The 20,288-nt window shown below is 31.1% G+C and overlaps 1 long non-coding RNA gene and 1 pseudogene across 2 annotated transcripts; one reads left to right on the plus strand and one right to left on the minus strand.

The window, feature by feature from the left end:
- Positions 1-7,734: 7,734 nt before the first annotated feature.
- LOC145055463 (chaperone protein dnaJ 20, chloroplastic pseudogene) lies at positions 7,735-8,695 on the minus strand (annotated as a pseudogene). Its single transcript, XR_013685190.1, has one exon. The product of XR_013685190.1 is annotated as a chaperone protein dnaJ 20, chloroplastic pseudogene (transcript).
- A 968-nt stretch (positions 8,696-9,663) lies between these two features.
- Positions 9,664-11,539, plus strand: LOC145052082 (uncharacterized). The gene is made up of 3 exons (XR_013683967.1): positions 9,664-9,950; positions 10,488-10,552; positions 11,103-11,539. It is a non-coding gene; the product is annotated as an uncharacterized LOC145052082 (long non-coding RNA).
- The last annotated feature ends 8,749 nt before the right edge of the window (positions 11,540-20,288 follow it).

Genomic DNA, 20,288 nt, shown 5'->3' on the forward strand with positions numbered 1-20,288 from the left:
GTATAGATCTATACACACAATGCCTGCTCTCCCTCCAGGAGACTCTGGTTACCAACTTGACAACGGTGGAATCCCTGTCCTGAAGATGTATCTCGTATTTCGAATTCTATTATAAGTATTGGAATAATGATATAGACTCGCGAATGAACTGACTCCTTTGGAATTCTCCGTACTAGAAAGAGTAAATAGAACCTCCTAACTATTCCTATAATAGTGACTAATGTTTCAGGTATAAGAATGATGAATGGGAGGATGCCCTTGCTACCCAACGGAAATGTACTGGTCGATGGAAACCTTTATGTCTATACAAGTATACATGATATATAATTAATGTTTAAACGACCTTCGGACGTATAACCGATACCCACCAGACCACATCCCAACGAGGAAAAGGAAATAGGGCGAACTAGCCTTCCTAAGTCCTTTAAACATTATTTATATAACTATACAAATATAGGCATGCATTCAACAAAATAAAAGCATAGAAGAAACTTTGATGAAACCTTTGGAAAACCTTTACACATAAGAAATTTACGACTTAATGTCATTTTGTAAAACAAGTTTTGAAAATCTTTGGAATCCTTTGAAAAACCTTTCATAAACAGCTTTGAAAATGATTTCTATAAAACAGTTTAAATGAAGAAAACCTTTGATAAGGAATTACGACTGGATGTCTCTTTAGTAAATAAACTTTGAAAAACTTTGGATAACCTTTAATGATTTAAAAAGGGATATTCATACTTTAAAAAGATTTGAAAACATGATTTGGAAATCTTAAGCTGGATAAAACAGTTTAACATGCAAAAATCTATTTTGCTATACAGTTATTAATCACATGTGATTTATCTAATAACTGTATAGTTCAACTTGTATTCCCCCTATAAAAGCAGTTAAAATCAGTTAAAAGGTTAATTCAGGGGGCCGTAAACTCATGGGGGACATGGTTCCAAAACCGTAAACACCCTTAGGTATTACCATTTGAGGAGAAAACTCCAATGTGAGTCCATACTCTCCTTATATGCAACCCTTGGTACTCCTAACACTTGTAGCAAATTGTTTTCATGTATTAGGACATCCTTACTTGCTTAATTAGTTATTAAATGACTAATTAGATACTTAAATGTATCATTACATGTTAAATAGGATTCGCGTGTGTGGTCAAGTCCTCACTTGACACTTAGCATCCTATATCATCCGTTCATCAGAATCACCCACGTCAGGTGAGTTCAAGGGCTATGGAAGTGATTGGGGCTCAAAATGGACACTTTATGGAGTTTACGGTCCTTGGACCACTCCCTTGGGAGTTTACGGCCGTAAACACATGAGTTTACGGTCTTAAACTCATGTTTGTCCATTTTGCTTGTGCTTTGGTGGTTCTAGGCTATGCATGCAAGGTTCTAGTCCCATATACAAGCTTCGGGAAGGTGTTAAGGGCACTTAAACACCCTTAGAAGGTGTTTACGGTTTTGGGAGACCTTCCTAAACCGTAAAGTCATCTTTGTCCCTTGTTTTAACATTTTTGGGGTTCCTAGTTCATGCATGTAGGGTTCTATTCCATTACACAAACATTAGAAGGCATTAGGGGCATCTAAACACCTTTTGGAGGTGTTTACGGTTTTGGGATGAACTCCCCAAACCGTAAACTCATATGAACATGGGGAAATGATGATTTTTGAGTGCTAAACTCATCTAGGAAGGGATCTATGCTAGTTGTCAAGGCTTAGGACGAACCAAGGCACACTTTGGCACCCATTTAAGGGTTTACGGTCCAATAATGTTCTTGGACCGTAAACACCTTGTTCTTGGTGTTCTTGGATGATTTCAAGTGTAAACAAGTTTCTATTAAGCACATAAGAAGCTAGGGTAAGAGCACTTACGTTCTAGGAGCTTGGATGATCGTTTTTGGCGGATTTGACGGGATAGATTTATGATAGTTGAGAGAATCGATCCTTGGGTGTTCTTGAGGTTGGAAGTTGGAAAATGAGAGAAAATGACTAAGTGTCATATTTATACTCCCGGGGGTTCGCGGTCAAAAACTCCGAGTTTTCGTCCGTAAATTCCAAAATTTTGGAGTTCAGCGACTTACGCTAAACACGACAACTCTAAATTTATACTTCCTTATTTTTTTTTTGGTTCGTTTGACTAATATTATTTAAAATATTCCAACGGGCTTAAATCCGGTCAAAAATATTTTGGGATAAATTCGGCTAATTTTTGACGTGCTTAATTACGGCGTTAAAACAAACGGAAATTTCGGGTTGTCACATACAGTTAGGCCGGCAGGCCTGGATGACAAAGTCATTTCGATTCTGACGCCTGAAGAACAGCGTTCATGCAATTCAATGGTCAAGTATGGTTATAACAACTCATAAATTTGGTACTAAGAAAATACGATTAATGTATGAACGGTAATAACTTTAATTAGTTTTATTATAAAGTAATAGAACTACTATACATATTACAGTTTTCAAAGCTTTCTGAACCTACTATACATACTTGTGATAATAAGAGTGTTCTTGTAAAAAGAGGTTCTTATTAAATCAAACAATGCACAATACATTCAATGAGATTCAGTAACAAAATACATATGTTAGAAAATAATGGATTTTCTTGGAAGCATACGAATACATTCATTGATTTCTTAACCGATTTATCCTCTCAAAACATACTTATGAACTCACTAGCTTTATGCTGATACTCTTTCAAAACTGCTTGTACTCTCAGGAAATCAATAGACTGGTACTTCCTGGAGTTTTGAGAAGACGGGGCGTATAGAGTCTCGTCTTTTGCATTTGTCATACTTTTTGGTGTCTATAAACATGAATCAAACTAATCTAAATATTTTTACTTAATTAATGTAATGGTTGTGTTTACTTTGATTACTGTAATGCAATGGTTGTGATACTATACATGACGTCATCCACCCCCGAACGTTTTTGCCATTCCAGTTTGGGGGTGTGACACTATTTTGCTCAACAGTTCTTCCATATTCGATGGACAACACCTGTCTCGCCAATGCTTCAATCAAGAAGACTTATGTTCACCCAATTTTCTAAGCTTGTAAACGATTTCAAAGGTGGCTAAATTCTCATGGCTTCTTACTGTTCTAACCATCTGATGACCGACGTCATTGCTCCGTTGATGCACCAGACGATCGCCGATATTTGTTCTTCCCTGAGTTGTGCCAAACCACAAGTATGTCACCCCTGAACCACCAATTCACCACAGGAGCACCACTGCGGTTCTATTTTCTTGAAATCGTTGCTATTTTACTAAAACAGGTTTTATTTTCATGAAACCAGTACTATTTTCATGAAATTATTTAGTTCCTCATGAAATCAGTGTTGGTTTTAATCAATATAGCATCTGAAATGTTTTATTTTATTTTATTTTAGTTCCTCTTGTTGATTCAAAACCATCCTCCGATTGTGAGGATGATCGTGATGGTCGTGGAGATAATTACTACTTGGAACGGTTTCAATATCTTATGTGATTTTCTTATTTGTGATTGGATTTGGGTTTCAAGATCATCATGTTTCACAATTGTACACCGTACGAAAATGGATGATGGAGTTTGTCTTTTTTTTTTTCTTGAAACTGATAGTGAATAGTGGTAGTGGACGATGATGGAGGGAAGTGGAAGACATGTGAGGAAAATGGTGGGGGTGTTAAAGGTGGGTCTTGGTGAACCAGTGGTGGTCTGATTGTCTTGGTTGGTGGCAAGTAAGGGTTCGAAAGGTGGTAATGTCGGTATTATGTGATGCTGATGTCGGTGGGTATGTGGTGCTCCGGCAGGTGGGAGTTGATGATAGAAATGATGGTGGAAAGTGGTAGTGGTGATAATGGGGGACAATAACAAGAAAAGGAAAGGGAAAACCAATGGCAGAGTAGGGTAGAATGGAGTGGGTAGAGTAAGTATTTTTATTTATTTGTTTTTAATATTTTTTCTTTTAAATGTAAAATTAGTTAAAAGAAAATGTAAGAGAAACTAAAAGGGTATAAAAGTCTTTTTATTTGTGTGGATGACTATTTGTTAAAAGTTTTGAAACTATAGGGACCATCCGTGAAAATTTTAGAACTTTGGGACAAAACTTCAGATTTCGTGAAACCACAAGGACCATTTATGAAGTTTTCTCTTCTCTTTATTTATTTCAAAAAGATAAGATTGTTTACCATAACTATTACATCGTCTTATTAATGCATAACGAGAAACGCGAACGTTACATTTTGGCTAACAATCAACCAATTTTAATTTCAATTTCTGTGTTGCACATTGTTGTACTGTGTCGCACTGAAACTTTGAAAAATCATAACTTCCTCATATGAGGTCAAATTTGGGCATTCTTTATACCTATAGAATTATCATCATGACTACTACAACTTTCGTGATGATTATTTTGGTTAAAAAGTAATATATTTCTACTTTGAATTTTATAAATAAACATTTTTATTAAATTTTACTATAAAATGAAAAAGGAGTATTACACCATGGAAAAGGCTGAAGATGAAGCGTTTTGTTTATCAAGAGAGCGTCATTCCAACAATTTGGAAGTAGACGTTTCATTATTATAGATGTATGGATAATATGATTAAAATTTTTTAATTATTATAATAATTTTTTGATATAAAAATGATTATAAACTATTAAAAACGTTGTAAAAAAAAAAAGGATTTAGGTAATAGATGATATTTTGATGGTTTTTAAAAGACATATGATATTAAAAAATTAAGTTGAAAAAATATGATATTTTAATGTTTAAGAAAAACTATTCTTTAAATTAAATAATTTTTTTATTTGTTTGTATTTTCACAAATAGAAACCCACTAAAACAATAAAAAGACATTATTTTAAAGTTTTATAATTAATGAAGTAAGTTTTGTATTTTTAGGCTTGTTTGTCAAAAAATGAACTTTAAGCTTCACTCGAGCTTTAGTTTGTTTAGGCTTGTGTAAAACAAGTCGAACTTGAGTTTATTGGATTATTCACAATCCAAACTTGATTTTTATTTATAAGACTCGAATCAAATTGAACTCGAGTTCGAGCTTTTATAATTTTAAAGTAGCCAAACTTTAGTTTAGTTATAGTAAAAAAAATTAACATCAAAGGCTTTATCTTTTTATTTTTTTCCGAAACTTCAAATGGATGTGTACCTACCATCTTTCACTTGTCAACCATACCGAATGTTCTTATATATTTTGAAGTAGGGGTGTTGATCGGGTAATTTTTTCGGGTTTCGGGTGATTCGGGTCGGATAATTCGGGTTTTTCATGTTAAAAAAAATACCCGTTACCCAACCCAAATTAAATTCGGGTAATTCAGGAATCGGGTCAGGTTTGGGTAATTCGGGTATTACCCGAAATATATATATATATATTTTTAATTTCATCTGAAAATAAATTTAATGAAATACATACGTCGCGCTTTATTAGTCTTGTTTATATAAAATGTTTAAGATAATTGTAGCCATAAGTTTTGCCATGTTTTGAAGTTTCGTCCAGATAATGAGTTTGTTAGTTGCAATAAAAACTATAATCTGAAAAACAGTTAAGTTTTAAAGGACATGATGATATATAAAAAATTACTTTTAATATTGTTAATGTCATATTGTCATAATAAAAGAGATTCATGTTTTACAATAATGATAGTTAGTTTAAGTGTGATCAAATACCTCCTACAGAGTACAAGCTCTACGAAAAAAAATTAAAATAATTCGGGTAGTTCGGGTATACCCGAAACCCAACAAACGTACCTTTTACCTGACCTGAAAAAAAAAATCGAGTTACCCGATTACCCGAAAAAATTTACCCGATATCCGATTTACCCAATACCCGAAAAAATCGGGCGAGTAATTCGGATATCGGGTATTTTCGACAGGACTATTTTGAAGTGCATGTATTTTATAAATTGCATGTGGTAGATTTTTATCTAATATTATCGATTTTATCAAAACATTGAATATAAACCAACAAATATCGCTTTCATTCGACACCTCCAACAACTTGATGTCAACGATGTTCATTTCTATTGCCTCTTCTTCACGGACACGTTTTATATTTTTCAGTTTCTACAATTCAAATTAAAGATGACAAGTGAAGGTGATTTATTATCTTATATTTTCTTTTATTATATTATTGTACTATATATCAAATACCTGGTGGAAGTTTTCATATAATTGGTACCTGTTTAAAATTATATTTTCTATATTTTTATTTTTTGAAATATTTTATAAAATGATATTTCTTTTCTTTTATTTTTTTAAATATCATTTTGATCCCCTATATTTTATAAACTTTTCTTTTTATCTCCATGTAATATACATAATCTAATTTTCTTAATATCGTTCGTTAATATAAAAAATAATAATTTTTATGTATGTGTCGTTATTAATTCGAGGTGGTCAACATTTCGTCGTAAATTTAGAACTTTCCTTCGTCATTTTTTTATGTACATTTCAATAGGATGTTTAAAATATATGAAACCGAAAAACCGAACCTAAAAACCGATGAACTGTACCGATTATCAGGTTAACCTAAGCATTATGTTCGACATTTTTCGGCTTGGTTAACCAAACCGGTAAAAAATTTTGTCTTTCGGTTTGATTACAGTTCATGATTTTTGCCACAAATGATTTTTGCCACATGTGGTTAACCTATAAAAAAAAATTATTTTATTTTTTTTTACAAGGCCACGTAGGTTTAGCATCCAAATTTATTATCATATTACTATTCATTAGAAATTGGTGATGTTATTTAATAATTATTATTTTTAATTAGCAGTCTATTTCAGTTAACAACTAACATATTTATTAACTAGTGTATATTCATCCAATTTTTTTGGTTAATGGTCGAATGGTTTATTATATACTCCCTCCGTCCCATAATAATTGTCTACTTTTGACTTTTGAAATCTTTATTCATCAACTTTGACCTTAAATATTGTTATTTGTGTTATGTATTACTCGTTGAAACTTAAAGCAATGAAAAAACATTTAAAATACAATCCATTCATAAATTTTGCATTAAGTTTTATATATCAAGGACAAAAATATTTAAGGTCAAAGTTGAAGAATAAATATTTCAAAAGTCAAAAATGGACAATAAATATGGGACGGAGGTAGTAATATTTATGACAACTCTTTATTTTTAATGAGATTCATATTCCATTTAAAAGAAAAAAAAAACTTTCAGTTTATCATTCATATTCAGCATAAAAAAAACTAACGAAAATAGAATGTAAAGTTTTTAAACATGTTTACTAATTTGTAAACAAGTAATTGGTTAACCAGATCACCAAGTCAGAAAAAGAGGTTAACTAAAATCCGGTTAACCAGTTTTTTAGGTTTAGGTTTATGATATTAGTTCAGGTTAAACTTCCGAAATGTAATTTCGGTTCGGTTAACCATCCATGAACACCTACGTTTCGGTATAAATTCGAGTTTGTCCGCGTTTCGACGTAAATTTTTTTAATGTTTTTTTGCTTGTTTTTATTTACGTTTCTTACTTATGAATCGAATCATATATAATACAGTTTTTTATTATTCAAGCTTCCATTCGTTAACTTAAAAAAAATTACTTATTTATTTTTATGTACATATAAATTCTAATTTTTTTTTTAAGTTTCCTTGTTTATTTTTAGGTACGTTTCCTACATATAAATTTGTTCATATATAATATGTTTTCATTTGATAGTTTATATACATACATTTTATATTTATTAACCAACAAATACAACGATATCTAACTTTTATCAATATAATCCTCAAAATTCAAACTACAAAACGGATTGAAGTCGCTGCAATGCTCGACAAACAAAATCCAAATTGTTATAATAATATAACAATTATCATTATCATCCCACATAATTTATGTCAAAACTGTATTATTGTTATAGTAACAATCCCTATCATCTTTATCACATTTTACATAATTTCTATTGAACATAACTTCTTTGAGAATTTTCAATGATCCTTAATATTTAGTTTTCCGATAGCCAAATAGACCCTTATTGACCCGGGTCCGCCCCATGGGCCCATGTTTCACTCCGTTGCTTTCGGATCCGGGATGCCCACGACTTCCTCCCTCCCTGATCCACCGTCCTCCTCCGTTTCAGCTCCACCACCTGCTCTTGCCACGACTGTTTCCACCGTGTTTTCTCCTCCGATCTCACCTCAAACCGGGACCCTTTCTTCCCGGAGAAAGCCGAGGGCAATCCCTTCGCCATGGTATTATCATACAGAGCTCGAGCATCCGGGTCGGATAACGTCTCGTACGCTTCCTGGACCTTAATAAACCTCATCGTATTCTCGTCGGCCCGATCCGGCGGCGATACGTCGGGGTGGTACTTCAACGCCATTTGCTTGTACGCTCGTTTGATTTCGGAGAGTGTCCCGCTCTCTGGTATGCCCAGCAAGTCATACAAGGTTTCCTCCGGCGACGGTGTGTACAACTGGTTGGTGGCGGCGGATTTGGGTGGTGAGTTACGGGTAATCCTGATTGATATTACGGGGTTTTTGAGATGGGTATTTCTGAAACTGAAGGAAATATGTGATGAAGATGTGATGAATGAAGTTTTGTATGAATTTGAGGGGCAATGAAAGTGAGTTTGGGTTCGTGAAGAAAGGGGTTTAGAGTTGATCATGCTCTTTTGAATTTTTGTTTGTTGAATCGTGGAAAAAGTAGAGTTTGTGTGTGAATTTATAGTGGAAGAGAAAGGTAAAAACGTACTCGACTATAAAAAAAAGTGCATAAAATGTTAGTCTGATTTTATAATCAGGATCAATGCATCACTGTATCTAATAGACAAATACATCAAAATACTTTTTAAATATAGTAAAATAACTAATTATTATTTGTTTGCTTGCAAACACTACAATAATTGTGAAAATGGTTGTACTTTATGTGTTTTCTTAGTAAAGTAATCTTATTATTATGGGACCTTTAATCTTTAACCTTTATATATATATATATATATATATATATATATATATATATATATATATATATATATATATATATATATATATATATATATATATATCGTTTTTATTAAATTTTATTTAGTAAATAACTTTGGTTATAAAACTCATTAAATAACTTTTGTTATAAACTCACTATCATAGTTAACTTTAAAAAAAAAAAACAGTTTTTAAAACCAATTTAAATATGTATCACTATAACACTTTCCCATGTAAAATTATTATCTTTAATTATTGTTAATAAATTTAATTTCTAAAATACATGTGTTTGATTTTTATAAGATAAAATTTATTTTTGCATTTTCACAAAGTATTTATGTTTTCGCATGAACCTACTCATATATATATATATATATATATATATATATATATATATATATATATATATATATATATATATATATATATATGTTGAAATGTTTCTACTATCTATTGTGTGCATGTAAGATTGATTCTGGACTAATCATTTTAGTTATTTTAAGAAAATAATTAATGCATATTACATGTTGAAGATATAATTATATTTTCAACATGTAATATGTATTAATTATTTTATTAAAATAACTAAAATGATTGGTCCATAATCAATCCTACATGCACACAAATGTTTAATATAAACCAACTATTTCGAAAAACTTGATATGGGTAAAATTGTAATCTTAACTATTAATTATTTTTGGTAATTAAATAATGAAATCATTAATCCCGTTAGTTTAGGTAAATTTGTTTATTTATTTAAAACCCTATGCCACCACCACATGTATCCTTTCTTCTCCCTCTCTACAGCCGATCGTCTTCTTCCTCGTCTCCGCTGTCACTTCTTACTCCTCCTCGCCATTGCTTCCTACACATAATACTAGTAACACCTAATTGCATGAAAGTGTCGGATCTCACTATAAGTGAAGACCCCTTTGTTTAACCTCCTCAAGAAGTTAAGAGATTTAATCAATGGATTCGTTGCCAAAGGCATCGTTGGTAAGTAATTTGATGAAATTTATTTATATCTTACAACATAATTTAGTTTTTTTTTTTTTTTTGCTAGAACATTAAACTTTTTTTTTTGTTTCAATGTGGTAAATCTTAACAATCTACATAAACATGTTTCAGAGCACAATATGAACTGAGATAAACAATTTTTTTCAAATTCATTTGACTACTGAAGTTTAGATGCAGGAAAAACAATCCATAAATATATATGATTTATGCCATACTTTGAATTAAAAAAAAATTGTCATTAGCATCGGTGTTTACTAGTGTAGTTTAAAAAAATAGTCTAAAACAGTGTAAATGGTTCTAAATACAGTCTAAATACAACTTTTAATTGTTGTTTCTTGGACGTTAATTTATTTGGTGAAGTCAAACCTTATGAAACCTAAGAATAAGACTTAGTGCACACCATTAAAAATACAGAATTTCTCTTGGTATATTCAGTATGTATTAGCAAAAGAATAGATAACTATCTCCTAGTGTTTTGATTTTTTATTACAATTAAGTTTTGTTTCATATATATAGGCTTTTGTTTTAATTATTTAATGGAACTTGATGTGCTAATGATCTCTACGCAACCACCCTATGAGGTTAGTAACAATTTCAATATTGATAAAATTAAGTGGATTTCCTATATGTTCATGGTATTTTGTTTGAAATTATGTAGATATGTTCACATTGAATTTTACCTGTGTATTCTTTTTTTATTAATGCTATCACAAACATGACCTATTCTATAAAATAAGCATTTTATCGATAAGATTAACATGCGTTTTATGAAGGAATTCGGTATTTTGGTACCCGGTACCAAAACAAAAGGAAAAATATTAGATCGGACCGAATTTTTTGTCATCTTTGAAGTGCCATATCTCTCTCATAAAAGCTCGAAATTAGCTTTTACCTATAAAACTCCTCCTCCGGAATCACTATAATTGAATTAACTACTAAAGCATTCTATCAGAATTATTATTTCCCATATAAAAACACTCTGAAAGAACTAAAGTGTATATACATATTTAAAATGAGATAAGTATATTCTATCAGAAGTACCCGACTCTTTCATATATAAGAGTTAACTAATCACATGGTTTATCTGCAAATTTCACTTATATGCATTATCAACAATATTCTTTCATGTAGGTTTTTGTTGTAGAAGAAAAGATATAACTCAAGTTCAAGAAATGGGTAATAAACATATTGAAGCTTGAATTTCCGGTGTTTCATACGAATGAAAAATAAAGGTAAAGATGAAGGATGTTTTGCTACACTTGATGAACAAGAAAGATAAGATAAACAAGGGAGATAAGCAACAAAAGATGATAGTTGTTGGTGTTACTCTCACTTACCACTTCACGAGTCCAGAAACAAAAAGCATTAGAATTGGATTTCATGGAAGACATTCTCATAGAATGACATTCTAAAAAAATATATTCTAATTCCTTCTTAAAGAATTATCGAAGAATGTTTTTAAGATTTTTTTTGATGAAATAATTTTGACAATATTTCAAGTCTCATTCTTAGAAGAATGATATTTTTCAGTTAGAATTTTTATAAGTGTATTAAAACATATAAATCTATTACGAAGGAGATATTATTGATCAACTAGTATTCTCACAAAATATCTGTTAGAATGTTATTCTGATAGAATAAAATCGGATAAAATAAATTTACGTTAGAATTAAAATTGAATTAATTTAAAAAATCAGAATTCAAAATTAAAAAAATCAAATATCCCTTAAAATTCCGAATATTTCATTAATTAAACTTGTGTTTCCTAATTGGAATGTAATGTGAATGTACAATATTACCCTTCTTGTAATTAAATGATAAATATTCTTTTTTTAATTTAATAATATAAATAAATCACTTTTTTAAAATAAATAGTTATTGGTCCACATTCATCCCTATATCCACACAATATATATATATATATATATATATATATATATATATATATATATATATATATATATATATATATATATATTAAGTTTTAAGTCTACATCATATATTTAAAAAAATAACATTATTTGATATTAATAATCATCTCTAATAAATAAAAGTTTTTTTTTCACTTGTCACATTATCATTAAATTTGCCAAATATCATTTTATGGTTTTTTAGAAATTTTTTTTTTCATATGTCATTTTATGAGTTTTCCTATTTTATTAAATTTCATATAATATTTTAGTATAATAATCACAATAAATGTAGTAATAAAATGATATCAATTTTATTAATGAAATTACCTTTTAATTTTAAAATTCCCAAAATTAAAGTTTATTAGTTTCTTTTATTTATTTAAATTATTTGCTAAAATTTAAAAGATAAAAAAATATTTTTATTATAATAATTCATTATTTTTTTTTTATTCTTTATGAATTCAAAGTTCTCAAATATTTTGACATTTATATTTATTTTTTTTAAATTAATCATATCATACATGGGCCTTACAACTAGTTTAATTAATAAAAACAATTAAATAATATGTTACATTAATGTTTATTAGTTTTTGATATTTGTGTCATTTTGAAATTTAGACACTTATTGTTTTATTATATAAATTGCTATAACAACAACATATGAATACGGAAAAAGGATGTAAGATGTTCGACACTCATGTCATAGGGTACGAAGGTTGCTTTAGGCTATGTTTGGCGCGCCACAATTAGCTTATTTTTCGAGGTTTTTTATGTTGTCATATTTGACAATCCAAAAAGTAGCTTTTAAGCTAGCTTTTTAAAAAGCTACTTAGACTAGCTTTCTATGAACTTTTTAAAAATTTTCTAAATATACCCCTTAATTAATTATAGGAAAACAATTTTTAAATGTCCTTTTATATAATTTTATATCTTTTAGCTAGCTTTTCAGCTAGTTTTACCAAACATTATTTTTTATCAGCTAGCTTTCCAGCTATCAGTTAACTTTTTATTTAACAGCTAGCTTTTCAGCTATCAGCTAGCTTTTCAGCCAACAACTAGCTTTTGAGCTAGTGCGCCAAACATAGCCTTAATAGCAGAAAGAAGTATAAAAAGACATTAAAAAAAGTAGGTTAATTGGAAGATATAAGAACTTAAATGCATGCAAATTATAACCGCACGGAAGTTTTCAATTATGCAAAATTTGTTTTTATAAATAGTTGTATATTAATGCAATATCAAAGTTTTTAAAAAATAATATTTATTGATATATCAACAACTAATTTATATATTTTTAACAAATTGCATAGCTATTAATAATTAATAGTTATTCAAGAAAATTTGAACAACTAAATATTTTATAAGAAAAAATTAGCAAAAAGCTAACACATAATTACAAACGAATGGAAAGAATCCAGTTTGAAAAACACGCAATCCGACTAATACAAAACTTCTTATTTCTAAAACAAACCAATTATTATAGGGGTACTTGATCAAACTATCAATCAATATACTCATTTTCATCTTTTGATCACTAAAAATAATATCATTCCTATAATTCCAAAGCAACCACTACATGATCATTAGTTCATTACAATCGCTCCCATTGCAATTTTTTCTTAATTTTCTTGTAGATATAGAAGAATATATGGAAAATGTTGAAGAGGTGAAAAATGATACATTGAAGAAATATATAAAAATCTTGACATGAAGACATGAAAAAGTTTTAAAATTTTGTAATATTTTTTGTTTTTTATATTTTATTTTGTATCAAATAAAATACATGTATATTTATGTTAATAGATTAGTAAAATAAAAATGGTTTATTTATTTATTATTTACATACAGATATTATGGTATAAGAAATATGCATATATGCACTTGAAAAATATATGCATTTAAAACACTGATTTTTTAGGTTAAAAAATTATAGTTTTTTTCAAATATTCTAGTTTTCTTTTTTTTTTTAATAAATATTACCGATTTTTAAAAATTTACCGTGCTTAAACAAATTGCAGTATTTTTCAAATAAATATTTTTTTCAATTTTTTTTAAATATTAATGTTTTCTAAAAAAATAAAAAATCTGCAATTTTTTTACAAATCAAAAATTATTATTTAAAAAAATCCAATAATTTTATTTTTTATGTTAATTTTTATACATTTTATGAATATTTCCAATAACATAAAAAATTAAATATTAATTGAGATTGGTAAGATGTCGATAATGTCATTAATGAGTTAATTTTGATCTAACGCTTCCACCTTTAGTTCTTAAGTTTTTGGGAAACTATGAGTTCTCAACCGATCTCACCCCTATATATATATATATATATATATATATATATATATATATATATATATATATATATATATATATATTGTCACAACCTGAAAATTTTTATTCTTAAAAGTCAACCGTGGTCAAACTTATTTCTTCCATTATCTTAAATTAGATGGATTATTGGTCTATGAGTTTTGAAGCCTAGCTAATTAAGTGTGTTATAGTTTGCAAGAGAAAAGCCTTAGAAATCAAGAACCTTCGCATGGCCGCAAACAACTTCGTAACCGTGAACCACCGAGCCGTGAACCTACGAAGCCGTGAACATCTTCGGACCGTGAACCCTCGGTTCACGGCCGTGAACTCCTCGGCCGCAAACACTCCCGCGTATATATAGATGAGTTCACTTCAGTTTCTTTCATTATTCATCTTCTGGACGTGAATCCTTCCCATTCTCTCACAAGTATCATATTTCAAGAACACCCTCTCTCACTCTTAAACACCCCTTTTCCTTTGCTACTCCTTAGAAGCTTACTAGGATCTTCAAACACTTGCCAAAACACCAAGATCTTCGAGTGTTCTTCATCAAGTGGTTCGCGAACCTTCAAGCGAGTCATGAACACTCATGTGTTCTTGGGCCGTGAACACCTCAAGCCCAGCCGTGAACTCCATTTCAACCTTCTAACTTGCTTCTAGCACTCCTTTGGTGAGTTATTCTTGCATCCTAGGTTGTTTCCCAATCGCCTTTGTAGTTAGATTCACTAATTCCATGCCTATATGTATCATTATATGTCATTTAGGACTCGTTTGTGCCTCGGGACTTCATTCGTGGAACTTATCATCCTATATCGAACCTTTTATTGAATCACCACATAAGGTGAGTTCATACCCTCATATCTTTTCCAACTTTTTAAATGTTTTTAAAGGGGGGGAGGGAATACAAGTATAACACAAGAAAAGTTTTGTTTTAAAATATAAATTGTTTATTATGTCTTTGTACCAATGAACTGTATTTAGAACATGAAACTCTGAACATAACATAGAAATGAGCTTATAAACTTTAATAAGTTTAGCTTAAGGAACATAAAGATCTTTTTATAAACTTATCTGTTAATAATAAAAAGGGTTTTCCGCATTATTATTTGTAAAGTCGCTAATCTAGCTTGTGAGACATGTCTTCGAGTACTCACCTAAGTACCAGTGGAAGTCTCCCCTTACGACCAGAGTCTCCTGGAGGGAGAGCATGAGTTTGTGTATAGATCTATACGGGATTGACAATCCTGCGCCTCGTTGTTAGCTACAGTCGGACCAGGTCTGCGGGTGACAAACGTCATATTCTTTTCGATGTCTATAATACGTCGTGTTTAATCGGTCCAATTAGTATGGTTGTAAAACTCACAATAGATAATAACAATATATTTATGTAGTAATATACTTTTCATGAACAATCTCAAAGGACACTAACTATGTGATTACCCAATGTATACTTTTGGGTTAGATACAACTGAAGTCCGATAGACAGTGGAATGTGTGCTTTCCGCCTTACTTCCTGTTCCTTGTTTGGTTGTGGGCTTAGGGCAGATTCACCCATTCAACTATTTGTTCAATCTCGATTATATGCAGCTCGTATGTATTAGGTAATCATAGGAGGGTAGTATTGTCGTATCAGGTATCCAAAACAACCAGGTCTTTATTTAGTTTAACATATCAACAAAACTAAACATCATTGTAGTAAGTATATGGAGTATACTTGTGCTTTTCAAACTTAGAACAACATAGACATCCAGTCGGTTTTATAGGAAATATAGGATTTTCATTGGTAAACATCATTCTTTTAAGGTAAACAGTGTTCGATGGATCTTTCTGAAAACAATAACATTTATTACTGAAATCAATGTTTCACAATAGAGTTAGTGAAACTAGAAACTTATCTATAAAAGGTTTAATTCGTTTTATTAAACTGATTTAACATATAGGACCTTAAATGGTTAATTCTATAATTCCTTGGTTTATGCATCAGGGTTTTATATAATTAATATCTGATAGGCAGTGGAATATGTGACTTCCGCCTTACTTCTTGTTCCTTTTTTGGTTGTGGGCTTAGGGCAGATTCACACATTTAACTGTCCGTTCGATATTAGATTATATATAGCTTGTACAAACTTAGTGATTATAGAAGGAACTATTGTGGTTACCATTTTTACTAAAGGAAATATATGATGTTCTTAAGGAATGTTTTCCTCAAATATAAAAGAGCTATTACAGTTAACTCTGTAAGCACCTAGTGAATACGTTAGGGTTATATACAATGAAAATCTAATAAACAATGGGATGTGTGACTTCCACTTCATTTCATGTTCCTTGTTTGGTTGTGGGCTTAAGGCAGATTCACACAATCGATTGTCTGTTTACTCTGAATTCTATATAACTTGTATCCATTGAGTACTCATAGAAGGAATTGTAAGAGTCATTTTCGGTGACAACCCAAACCTTTCTTCGTTACCTTTAACCGATCTCCGTTAATAAAAATTTAAATTTCATTGAGTTTCTATCAACCTTCTTGGTTTAGAAAATCAACTAGTTTTATATATATTTATATGAGTCGAAGCCAAAATCACACGAAAACTTGAGTCTCCGTTGAAAAATCAATAGTTTTCGGCATAAGTGAGGTTTACGACCATACACCTGTTTACGGTCGTACACTTGTTCACGGCTAGTGCTAGGTGGCCCCCACCACCGACCATGCAAACCTCCTATAAATAAAAGCCCCTGCCCGTCATTTACACTTTTCTGGCCGAAAACTCTCTTCTTCTCTCTCTAAACTCTTGACCGTAACACCAAAAACACTCTTATTCTTCCAAAAATCATCAAGAATCGTCCTTGGGAGTTGATTTGGAGCACCTAGAACACATTTTTCATCGAATTCAGCACCCGTGTTCTTGAGTGTACGACCATACACCCTTCAAATATACAAATCTTCATTGACTGTAAACCAGTTCACGGCCGTACACACATCAAACCTTCAAGGGTCGTAAACCCTTCGAGAGGCAGTTCACAGCTGTAAATAGTTCACGGCCGTAAACTCCCTTTACGGCCGTAAACCCCATTCACGGTCCTAAACACTCCCTAAGTGGTGCACTAGTCTGAAAACCCGCTTTCCTCGATTCAATCAAGTCCAGGTAACATTCCTAAACCGAAAACAAGTGTTTTTCTATCACTATAATTAATGGTTTCGCTAATAAAGTACATATACATATTTAATTGATATTAGGATCCTGTTAATCCCGCGTACAACAATTCAAGGGTCATTTCCAGTTCCGTTGTTCGACATTTCAAGCAACCAACTATGAGTTCATACCCCTAAGCTTTTACCATTTTTTTAAATGTTTTCAGCCGGGGGTGGGGGGGGGGGGGAATACAAGCCAAACATAAATGATTTTTGTGAACTTTTACAAAGGAATTTCAATAGGTTTAAAACTTATGCAATTGATACAACCAAAAGATCTCCATGTTTTATAAAATATTTATATATTTTATTCCTTATGTAACATGTTGAGCATGAGGGCGGTTCTCAATATACAACGATGACTGTAAGGTTTTCAGTACACTACATGTTATACATACAAAACTATGATAGGTATAGTTTGGGATTCAATACATGGTTTTACAAATACAAGAACCTTATACCATAATAACACATAAACTAAAGTAAGTATAGTTTATGGTATACAACACTACTTTCCGCTTACAAGAGTACAATACTAAATAATTATTTAAGTATAATTATTTTGCTCTATAAGACATGCATACAGATTCAAGTACAAGAGAACACTACACTACACGTAAACTAGTTAATACAAGGTTATGAGACACTACTTCAATTGTACCCCGTGGGAGTACAGAACAAAATCCTATCATAGTATAACCAGAGTCTCCTGGAGGGAGAACGTGAGATTTGTGAATAGATCTATTTGGGACTGACAATCCCACACCCGAACTGCTAGCTACAGTTAGGCAGGCATGCCTAAGGTGACAAATGTCATTTAACCGACACTTGAAGAACGTCCTAAAGGTTACTAGGTCATATCAAACATGGTTATACGACTCACAATAGTATAAACTAACCGGTGTTAACGAAATTTTAGTATTCATAGTTTTATTTTAATTAATAGAACTACTATTCATTACATTGAAGGATTCCGGGGATACAATACTCGGTTTTATTTTAAATAATAAAATTTCTATACATACTGGTGGTAGCCAGGGTTTTTCATACAGAGCATTCGATACGAAGGTTTTCATACAAAATCATCATACAATACATCTGGTAGTAACCAAGCATACCAACTAATATGTTTCATATACTACAATAGGAACAGTAACAAACAATCTCGGTTAATTCTATAATTCCTTAGTTTATACATCAGGGCTATGTATGAAGAGTAACCGATAAACTGTGGAATGTGTGGTTTCCGCCTTATTTCCTGTTCCTTGTTTGGTTGTGGGCTTAGGGCAGATCCACATAATCAACTGTCTATTCAATATTGGTTTATACTTGGCCTATATGAACTAAGTGATCATAGAAGGAACTAGTATTATCATGTTTTTACTAAAGAGAATATTGGATTTTCTTGGAACATACAAACTTATTCACAGATTCATCAACATGTTTTCATTAATAAAACATGCTTATGAACTCACCAGTGTTATGCTGATACTCTTTCGAAAATCGTTTGTATTCTCAGGAAATCAGTAGACAGGTACGTCGGCAGACTTTTGAGAAGACGGTGCGTATAGAGTCTCGTCTTTCTTTTGCTACGTTTGATGTATAAAAATATGAAGCAAACAGATGTAAATACTTTATATATATATATATATATATATATATATATATATATATATATATATATATATATTCAATGTAATGGTTGTGTTTACTTTGATTCCTATGATACAATTGTTGTGATACTATACATGACGTCCTCCACCCCCGAACGTTTCCGCCGTTCAGGTTTGGGGGTGTGACAGATTGGTAATTATTTTGCTCTATAAGACATGCATATAGATTCAAGTACAAGAGAACACTACACTACACGTAAACTAGTTAATACAAGGTTATGAGACACTACTTCAATTGTACCCTGTGGGAGTACAGAACAAAATCCTATCATAGTATAACTAGAGTCTCCTGGAGGGAGAACGTGAAATTTGTGAATAGATCTATTCAGGACTGACAATCCCACACCTGAACTGCTAGTTATAGTTAGGTAGGCATGCCTGAGGTGCCAAATGTCATTTAACCGACACTTGAAGAACGTTTAAATGGTCACTAGGTCATATCAAGCATGGTTATACGACTCACAATAGTATAAACTAACCGGTGTTTACGAAATTTCAGTCTTCATAGTTTTGTTTTTATTAACAAAACTACTATTCATTACATTGAAGGATTCCGGGGATACAATACTCGGTTTTATTTTAAATAATAAAATTTCTATACATACTGGTGGTAGCCAGGGTTTTTCATATAAAGCATTCGATACGAAGGTTTTCATACAAAATTCATCATACAATACATCTGGTAGTAACCAAGCATACCAACTAATATGTTTCATATACTACAATAGGAACAGTAACAAATAATCTCGGTTAATTCTATAATTCCTTAGTTTATACATCAGGGCTATGTATGAAGAGTAATCAATAGACTGTGGAATGTGTGGTTTCTGCCTTATTTCTTGTTCCTTGTTTGGTTGTGGGCTTAGGGCAGATCCACATAATCAACTGTCTGTTCGATATTTGTTTATACTTGCCCTGTATGAACTAAGTGATCATAGAAGGAACTAGTATTATCATGTGTATACTAAAGAAAATATTGGATTTTCTTGGAACGTACGAACTTATTCACAGATTCATCAACAGGTTTTCATTACTAAAACATGCTTATGAACTCACCAGTGTTATGCTGATACTCTTTCGAAAATCGTTTGTATTCTCAGGAAATCAGTAGACAGGTACGTCGGCAGACTTTTGAGAAGACGGTGCGTATAGAGTCTCGTCTTTCTTTTGCTACGTTTGATGTATAAAAATATGAAGCAAACAGATGTAAATACTTTATATATATATA

The sequence above is a fragment of the Lactuca serriola genome, chromosome 5 (genome assembly GCF_051521515.1).
Source record: "Lactuca serriola cultivar US96UC23 chromosome 5, Lser_US96UC23_V15, whole genome shotgun sequence".
Lineage (NCBI taxonomy): Eukaryota > Viridiplantae > Streptophyta > Magnoliopsida > Asterales > Asteraceae > Lactuca > Lactuca serriola.